Source organism: Rhinolophus hipposideros (assembly GCF_964194185.1).
Source record: "Rhinolophus hipposideros genome assembly, chromosome: 1".
NCBI lineage: Eukaryota > Metazoa > Chordata > Mammalia > Chiroptera > Rhinolophidae > Rhinolophus > Rhinolophus hipposideros.
Window position 1 is genome coordinate 73,861,309 of NC_138047.1, and position 7,812 is coordinate 73,869,120.

Sequence of the window (7,812 nt, forward strand, 5' to 3'; positions counted from 1 at the left end):
CATTGAAAAAAGTAAGAAGAAATAGGTGAAATAAATATTAATAGCCCTGATCTATTTGAAATGTTATCGTTTCACAGTGTAATCAACAATAAGAATTATTAATTAGATATTTTAGATTTTTTTTGGTACTAAGTCTTTAAAATCCCATGTATATGTTACATGGAAGGGCACATTTCATGTCAGACTAGCCACATTTCATGTGGGTAAGCCTGGTACACAGGGCTTCCCTAAAAATGTTAAATGTTAAAAACTTCAGAACAGGTTTAGAATGCATGTCTAAGTATCTCCATCACATTTCCCAGTTTATCGTGGTGCATAGGGTTTGAGAGCTGTAGCTCCACTTTTTGAGGTAACCCTTGTTAGCTGTGTTAGGAATGCAGGTGTGGTTACAACACAGGTCTTGCCTCAAACAGACTTGGGGTAGACTCCTGAGAGCATTACCACGTGATGTGAGGAAAATTATATAACCTCTTGAAACCTTAATTTTGCCCTATATGACAACAATAATATCTAATAAGGATAACATCTACCTCAAGGAGTTGTGAAAATTATGCAAGATAATCCATATAAAGTACTTAATACAGCACTGACTCTGATTTAAAAGCAAGTATTTGAAAGCAAGTATTTAAAAACAAGTTTTTAAAAACATGCTATTATTGTGTTATTATCTGGCTGAGTTAAAACCATCTTCCCTGGTACCTATTAGACATCTCAGTAGAGCATATGAGAACAAAATCAGGAGTGGGTAATTCCCAAAGAAGATGCCATCTAGGCCTTTTTTGCTCAGGGATCCAATGCAAGATACCACACTGCATTTAGGGCAGTTAACATTTCATGAACAAGCTGGGAGATGACGTAGATTTATGCGCTCAAGTCTGCATTTTAGATATAAATGTATAGAAGTTAAGACTGGGATTAAGATTTTTACATCAAGTCTATACTTATGAACATGCTGATTTGAATCAAGTGAAAGGAGAATTTGACACACAGTCATGTCTTCTTTGAATTAGGCTTGAGTCAGGATTGAGAGGGTATTGGCTATTTGGAGCTTTGAAAAACTTTCTTTACAAGGAGGCACATGCCAGAATAACATTTTAGGTCCCCTTTCTCAGGATTCAATTAGCTGGGATGGCATGTGGAATGAAGTTCACAATAGATGATCAATTTCCATTACTGTATAATGCAGCACACAGGAGAGGACAACAAATTTTCATTTCAAATTAAAATGTTGATTGTTCTTTGTTGGACTGTCCTTCCCAACTTTCTGCCTTGCTGAAGATCTCAACTTAATACTTTCTCAGGGAGACTCATCCTGGCCGCCCTATCTTGCGCTCTGGAGTGCCCTGCTTATCGTTACCACAGTGTTTTAAAAAGCACTAGTCAACATTCATAAATGTATGCACATATTCTAAGAAATCTCTCCACCTATTTTCTATCTTTGCTGAAAATAATAGAGTGTCTGGGACTGGTAGCCTGCTTGTTACCAAGGCAACAAGGATATATGAGCTGCCATGAGTAGTGTGGCAGAGCAACCTGTGTCCCTTGGTTCTGACAGAATTACTGCAAACTGTGCTCAAACAAACCAGCTGTATCATTATTTTCTAGTAATGAGATGAGAAAGGTCCCCGTAGGTCTTCATAAAGGAAATACAACAGAGCCATAGTTACACAGCCAGAGGTATGTCTCCCTATAATGGCCTCAGCCCTCTCTAAGGAAAGGTACAACCACATAGAGTGTAGATACCATTTACACAGAGGTTAGGAATGAATGTCAGAATCTGTGGTGGAGATTGCTGTTCATAACCAGATACACATTTTCTCTCTCTTTGGTTAGTCACTAACCCATCTCCCTACATTTTCTACACCCTCTTGCCGTGAGAAGTGATCAATGCATCTAGACTATTGTCTGGGACTCATGGAAATGGTTTTATGGAGGGAGCACACAGCTAGCATGTGCCCATGTCTGCCTTACCTCCCTTTCTTCTTGTTTTCTTCCTGGACTATGATTCGATGTCTAGAAATACAGAAGCCATTTGAATGACTGGAACTTCAAGAACCATCTTGGACAAGAGATGACTTCCAGAAGGGTAGCCACATATTAAGGAAGATGGAACTAAAAGGTGGAACAACCCTAGGTCCATAATGACACCAAGAAGCTTCCATACCATCTATGGACTGTTGAATTCTTTCATGTGAGGGAGAAATAAGTCTCTTACTGTGTAAAGCAAATTCCCAACTGATACAAAGTGTAGAATGAAAATCTCAAAATGCCAAAATTACCTTAGAATATCCTTTAAATCCCCCCGCCTCCCATAAAATACAGAAAAGTAGCGTGGTATAGGTCCTAAATGGGTTACAGGCATGCGGAGATGTTGAGCCTTTAATTTTGGGGACGAGTCAAGAAAACAGACTAAATGAGGCTCCATCCTTGCATTGTTTTAAATTAGTATTCATCCTTCAGAAATTGTCTACATTGCTTTCAGAGACTGCAATTCAGAAATTAAAAATCATGTGTGGCCTGAAAGAAAAGTACTGGGGAGCACCAGTGTATAAAACCCTGATAGCTTACATCATATGTATGTGTACTGTGTGTGTGCATATATGGAATTACTATGGCTGAATTCATCTTCACTTTTCACAGGTAATTTTATGACTTTAACTGTATTAATGTTTTTTTATAATTTTAAATTAACATTTCAATTCTTTTCAAGGCTGTTGAACAAGTTATCAGCATAGGCATCCTAACTACTAGAACAGGCTGATTCGGATATCTTTAAAATCGTTCACACTCTTAAATTTCTTGTCCTAGGTTTTGAATGAGTTAAGGTTGATTATGTCTGCATGGTATGTGTTCTTTAAGCAGAATTGTGGGGAGGAGTATTAATATGATTAAAATTGCTATTTATTTTCTATCTCTTTCTTTTGCACTTGATCCAACTCGATCACATGTCCAAAACTAAGAAAAGTCACTGCTGCATGTGGTTTTGTCACGCTGTGGGTAAATGGAGCTCTGAGAAGAATGACAGGTGGAGAAGTTTTGGAACTCAGATTTTTCTCTAAGGAATGTTACCACGTTGCTAAGCTATGTAGTGTAACTTAACAACCAGGGAACCACGTGGGCTCCTTGGAGCAAGAGTGGGAGAATCTGGAGGGAGACAGCTATATTCTTTTGGAAGCACTAGAAATTAGGCTGTCTCTGCCAATTAAAACTTCCCATCTCAAGTGCAAAAATTTAAGGACATCTAGGACAACTTAGTATAGACCCATTATGATGTTTGGAGGATGTCAACAGCCTTGAGTTTTTGTCAACCAGATTACCTTCTTTCAAATCTGTCCTCAGGTACAATTTTAAATTCATTACTAAAATAATTCTCAAAAATTTAGGTATAATTTAGTTAATGGATCTCAAGTTCATCTTCTTTTCAAGACTATGTAAAAGCCAAATAAATCTGCTTTGAGGAAATGGGGTATTCTCTTTCAAAGTAAATTATCCATTTTTGAGGAGATCATACAAATAAAATATGATAAGTTTTTATGGGAAAACTTAAGAAAACTAAGTTTTATGGGAAAACTTAAGAAAACTAAGTTTGTCTGGGATAAAGACATTTATTTTGTGGAAAACATTTAACTTCATTTAATACTAACTGAGCATGTATTGTGGAAAATTGGACCACATCAACACCTGCTTGATAATTATTACATCCCACTGAGAGAACTGGAAAATACACACAGAAAAATAAAAATAAATTAAATAATGTCAATGAGTGACACACACTATGAAGACAGTTTAAGGAGGGTGAGGGATAGAGACTGATCGAGGCTAGGAGGATGGTGGGAAGTCCTTTAGAGAAGAGTAAGGAAGCCCTTTGGAGAAAGTCTCCTTTAGACAGAGCGGGGAAGAAGCCAAGGGAAGGTCTGACTGGCGTGCAATCTAGGGTAAGGGATTTGCAAATACAAAATGGTTCAGCCTTCATCAAACTAATAATATTTACATCCCTAGGAATTCAAAGTAACTTTCAGCTGTTCATTGATCAGATGTAGTATTCTTCTTTTGTAAGTATAAATTTAACATATGTGCTATTTTGTACCCAGAATATTAGTATATAATACAGATTTGCATGGTATTTTCTAAGTAACAATGGCCAGAGTTAGGATGAGATGGATTACTCATGCTTTTAAAACCACCTAATTTGAGGATTTTGTGTTATGTAGCCTAAATGAAATTCAATAATTTACTAATACGTAGGTAAAATCAAGAGGCTATAGGAAAGGAAATATTGCTCCCAGAAGTACTTACCCAATTCCCTGAATGGTAGACGGTAATTATAATTAGATTTTCCCGCAGAGTTACCTCTATACAGGGTTTTCTCTTTCTCTTCAGAATGAAAGCAAAATGTTAGTGTCTCAATTAAAATAGAATTATAAATGGAACTCAGCTACTTTCACTCAGCAAATCATTCAGTGTATCCTCTATGTCAGGAGGTCTCAGCCTAGGTTTTGCAACACACAGGTAGTGAGCCCAGACCATAGATATTTACTAATAATAAGTAAAATTCTCATGTTCGCAAATTGTTTAGTTTTTAAAAGGAATTGTTAATATAATTGTTAATACAAAGAAGGGTAATGCCAGGATCTCTGGCATTAGTTGCAATGCCATATGCTTACCTGACTGCAAAGACTGGAGTTAGACCCTGTTTATACAACTCTTCTGAGCAACAGTTACAGACACACCATAGTTGTGGTGATTGAAAAAAATTTTCAGTGAAAAAATTTGAAAAAATTTACTTCTCCACAATTTGGGGATTCATTTTTAAAAATCTGGACATGTGATGGGAATGTGTCTTTCCATGTCAGCATCGTCTGTCATGTGTATCATGGTGAGGAAAATAGTCTGAGAACTGCTGATCTGTATTATATTAATATAACAAATACCTATTAAACTAAAAGACTGGAAACAACTGTTTTTTGTTTTCCTTTTTTTTGACATACCTATTAATTATCACAAAACTGAATTTGGTCATAGTAAACAATCCACGGCATATTTGTACAAGTAACTACAACTGATTTAGTTTATAGAATCTATCCATGATATACATTGACCAGTTTTGAGTTGATGGGTTTCTGTAATATTCGTTTAGAAAAATTTTTACTCACTTCATTGCAAAATAAATGAGATTTCTGATTCTCCAATAAAGATAATATTTACAAGTATTTATCAAGAATTATTTCCTGATTTCCATTTCTATTAGTTTCTTGTTTTAATAATATGTTCTTTCCGTATTTCCTTTGTCTTTTGGGGGGAAAAATCTACCGTTTCGTATGAGAAAGAATAATTCATTAATTTTCTGAGTTTGTAAGTCTTAGAAAGTTATAGTCCAAAAGCAATGCTTGTTAGAAAGAGAAGTCTTACTAGAGAAATATTATTCCAAACCAATTCATGAACTTTGGAAAGATGTCCGTTAACATCACTAGGCCATAATTGTCAGTCAACTAAAGTGTTGAAATCAAGATAGGCAATAAGTGGAAGAGTAAGATGTAGGCCATTATTAACAGTAACCAAAATAGTTTTGTTTTTCTTCAGGCTTGAGGTAGATTTTTTAAAAAATTGATAGTTTACTTTTTAGAGCAGTTTTTAAGCTAACAGAAAAATTGAGCAGAGTTCCATACATTGCACCCTCTGCTCAGTTTTGCCTGTTAGTAACATCTTGCATTAGTGGGGTACATTTTGTTACAATTAATGAACCAACATTGTACATTACTATGAACTAAAGTCCATAGTTTACATTAGAATTCACTCTGCTTTGTTCTGTGGGGTTTCAACAAATGCATGAAGTCATTTATCCACTGTTACATTATAGAGCAGTATAAGTATAGGTTAGTTTCACTGCCATAAAAATCCCCTGTGCTCCACCTATTCACCACTCCCCAATTTCCCTTTAGAATTCCCAATGTTTTTACCCTTTCCATTGTTTTGCTTTTTCCAAAATGTCATATAGTTGGAATCATACAGTATGTATTCTTTTCAAATTGGCTTCTTTCACTTAGCCATATTCATTTAAGGTTCCCGCCATGTCTTTTCATTGCCTGATAGCTCATTTCTTTTTAGGACTGAATACTATTCCATTATGTGAATGTACTATGGTTTACCTATCCATTCATTATGGAAGGAAACCTTGGTTGCTTTCAGTTTTTGGCAAATATGAATAAACATTCACGTGCAGGTTTCTGTGTGAACATGAGTTTTCAACTTCTTTGGGTAAACACCTAGGAGCATCATTGCTGGATCATATGGTAAGACTATGTTTTGCTTTGTAAGAAACTGCCAATCTGTCTTCCAAAGTGGCTGTATCACTTTGCATTTCCACTAACAATGAAAGAGAGTTCCTGTTTCTCCAAATTCTTGTCAGCATTTGGTGTTGTCAGTGGTTTGTATTTTAGCCATTCTAAAAGGTATATGGTGGTATCTCACTGTTGGTTTAATTTGTTATTCCCTAATGACAAATGATGTTGAGTATCTTTTCATATGTGTGCTCAATTGCCATCTGATGATCTTGTGAGGTGTCTGTTCAGATCTTTGGCCCAGTTTTTAATCAAGCTATTTATTCTCTTACTGTTGAGTTTAAGTGTTCTTTGTACATTTTGGATACAAGTCCTTTATCAGATATGTTTTGAAAATATTTTCTCCCAGTCTGTGTCTTGACTCTTCATTCTTTCAAAAGTGTCTTTTACAGAGCAAAACATAGTTTTACTTTTCCTCAGACTTGAGGTAGTTTTTTAAAATTATTATTATTGGATCACTTGTTTGAACACATCAAAGTAAAACTTAGTCCTGAATTATTTATTTACTTTACTTCTGAAAATTTAAGTTCAAATAAAACTTTCAATAGTACATAATGTATGTTATGGATTTTGTAGAATTTTTAATGATATATGTGGACAAAATATTGATATATTGCCTTTATTCCTTTAACATTATTTTGAAACTTCCAATAGAAACAATAAAAACCATGACATCAGATTATTAAATTCTTTATAATCCAAGAGTAAGCACTATAGCACCTTTTAAAATATAAGAGCAAGGTGAATTCAGATTGCACTGTGATTTTCATAAGAAGAGAAAGAAGAATTCTCTGCATTGTTTGCTTATTGCGCTTTTAGATCAGAATTTAAAGTATATTACTATCCTTCAAATTAACCTAAGAGAATTGATATGGGGAAGACACACAACGTAGAAGAGCTGAGTATTCCAGTGGACATGTAATGACTTACAGGTTTCAGATGAGCAAGCCAAAATCTAGGAAATAAAACAATTCACCCATGGTCACTATGCTCATTAATGGCAAAGCTGGGACCATAAATCCCACTTTTTATTTCCAGTTCAGCATCCTTTTCACTCTCCAAACTGCCTACCATACCTTTTTCCCCCAACACGGATAAAAAATGAATTTACTGACAAAAGGTCCTACACAGAAAGAAAAACGAGTACGTCTAAGGCTTGATTTTCACAAAGAGGTTAGAACTACCTCCTCATTCTTCATAAGTAACAATAAAAATATTTTTATTGTTAGATGATAGTATTTTCTTTCTTTTTCTTTTTTTTATTAGTTTCAGGTGCACAAGACAAAGTAATACTTAGACGTTTATCATTTATATCCCTCACACTGTGTGAACCCCCTCCTCCATCCACTATCCCTCTGACATCACACAGAGCCATTACATTTCCATGGTCTCTATTCCTAATGGTGTACTCTGCTTCTTGTAAGTATATACATACATATATATACATATGTACATATATATATACATATATACA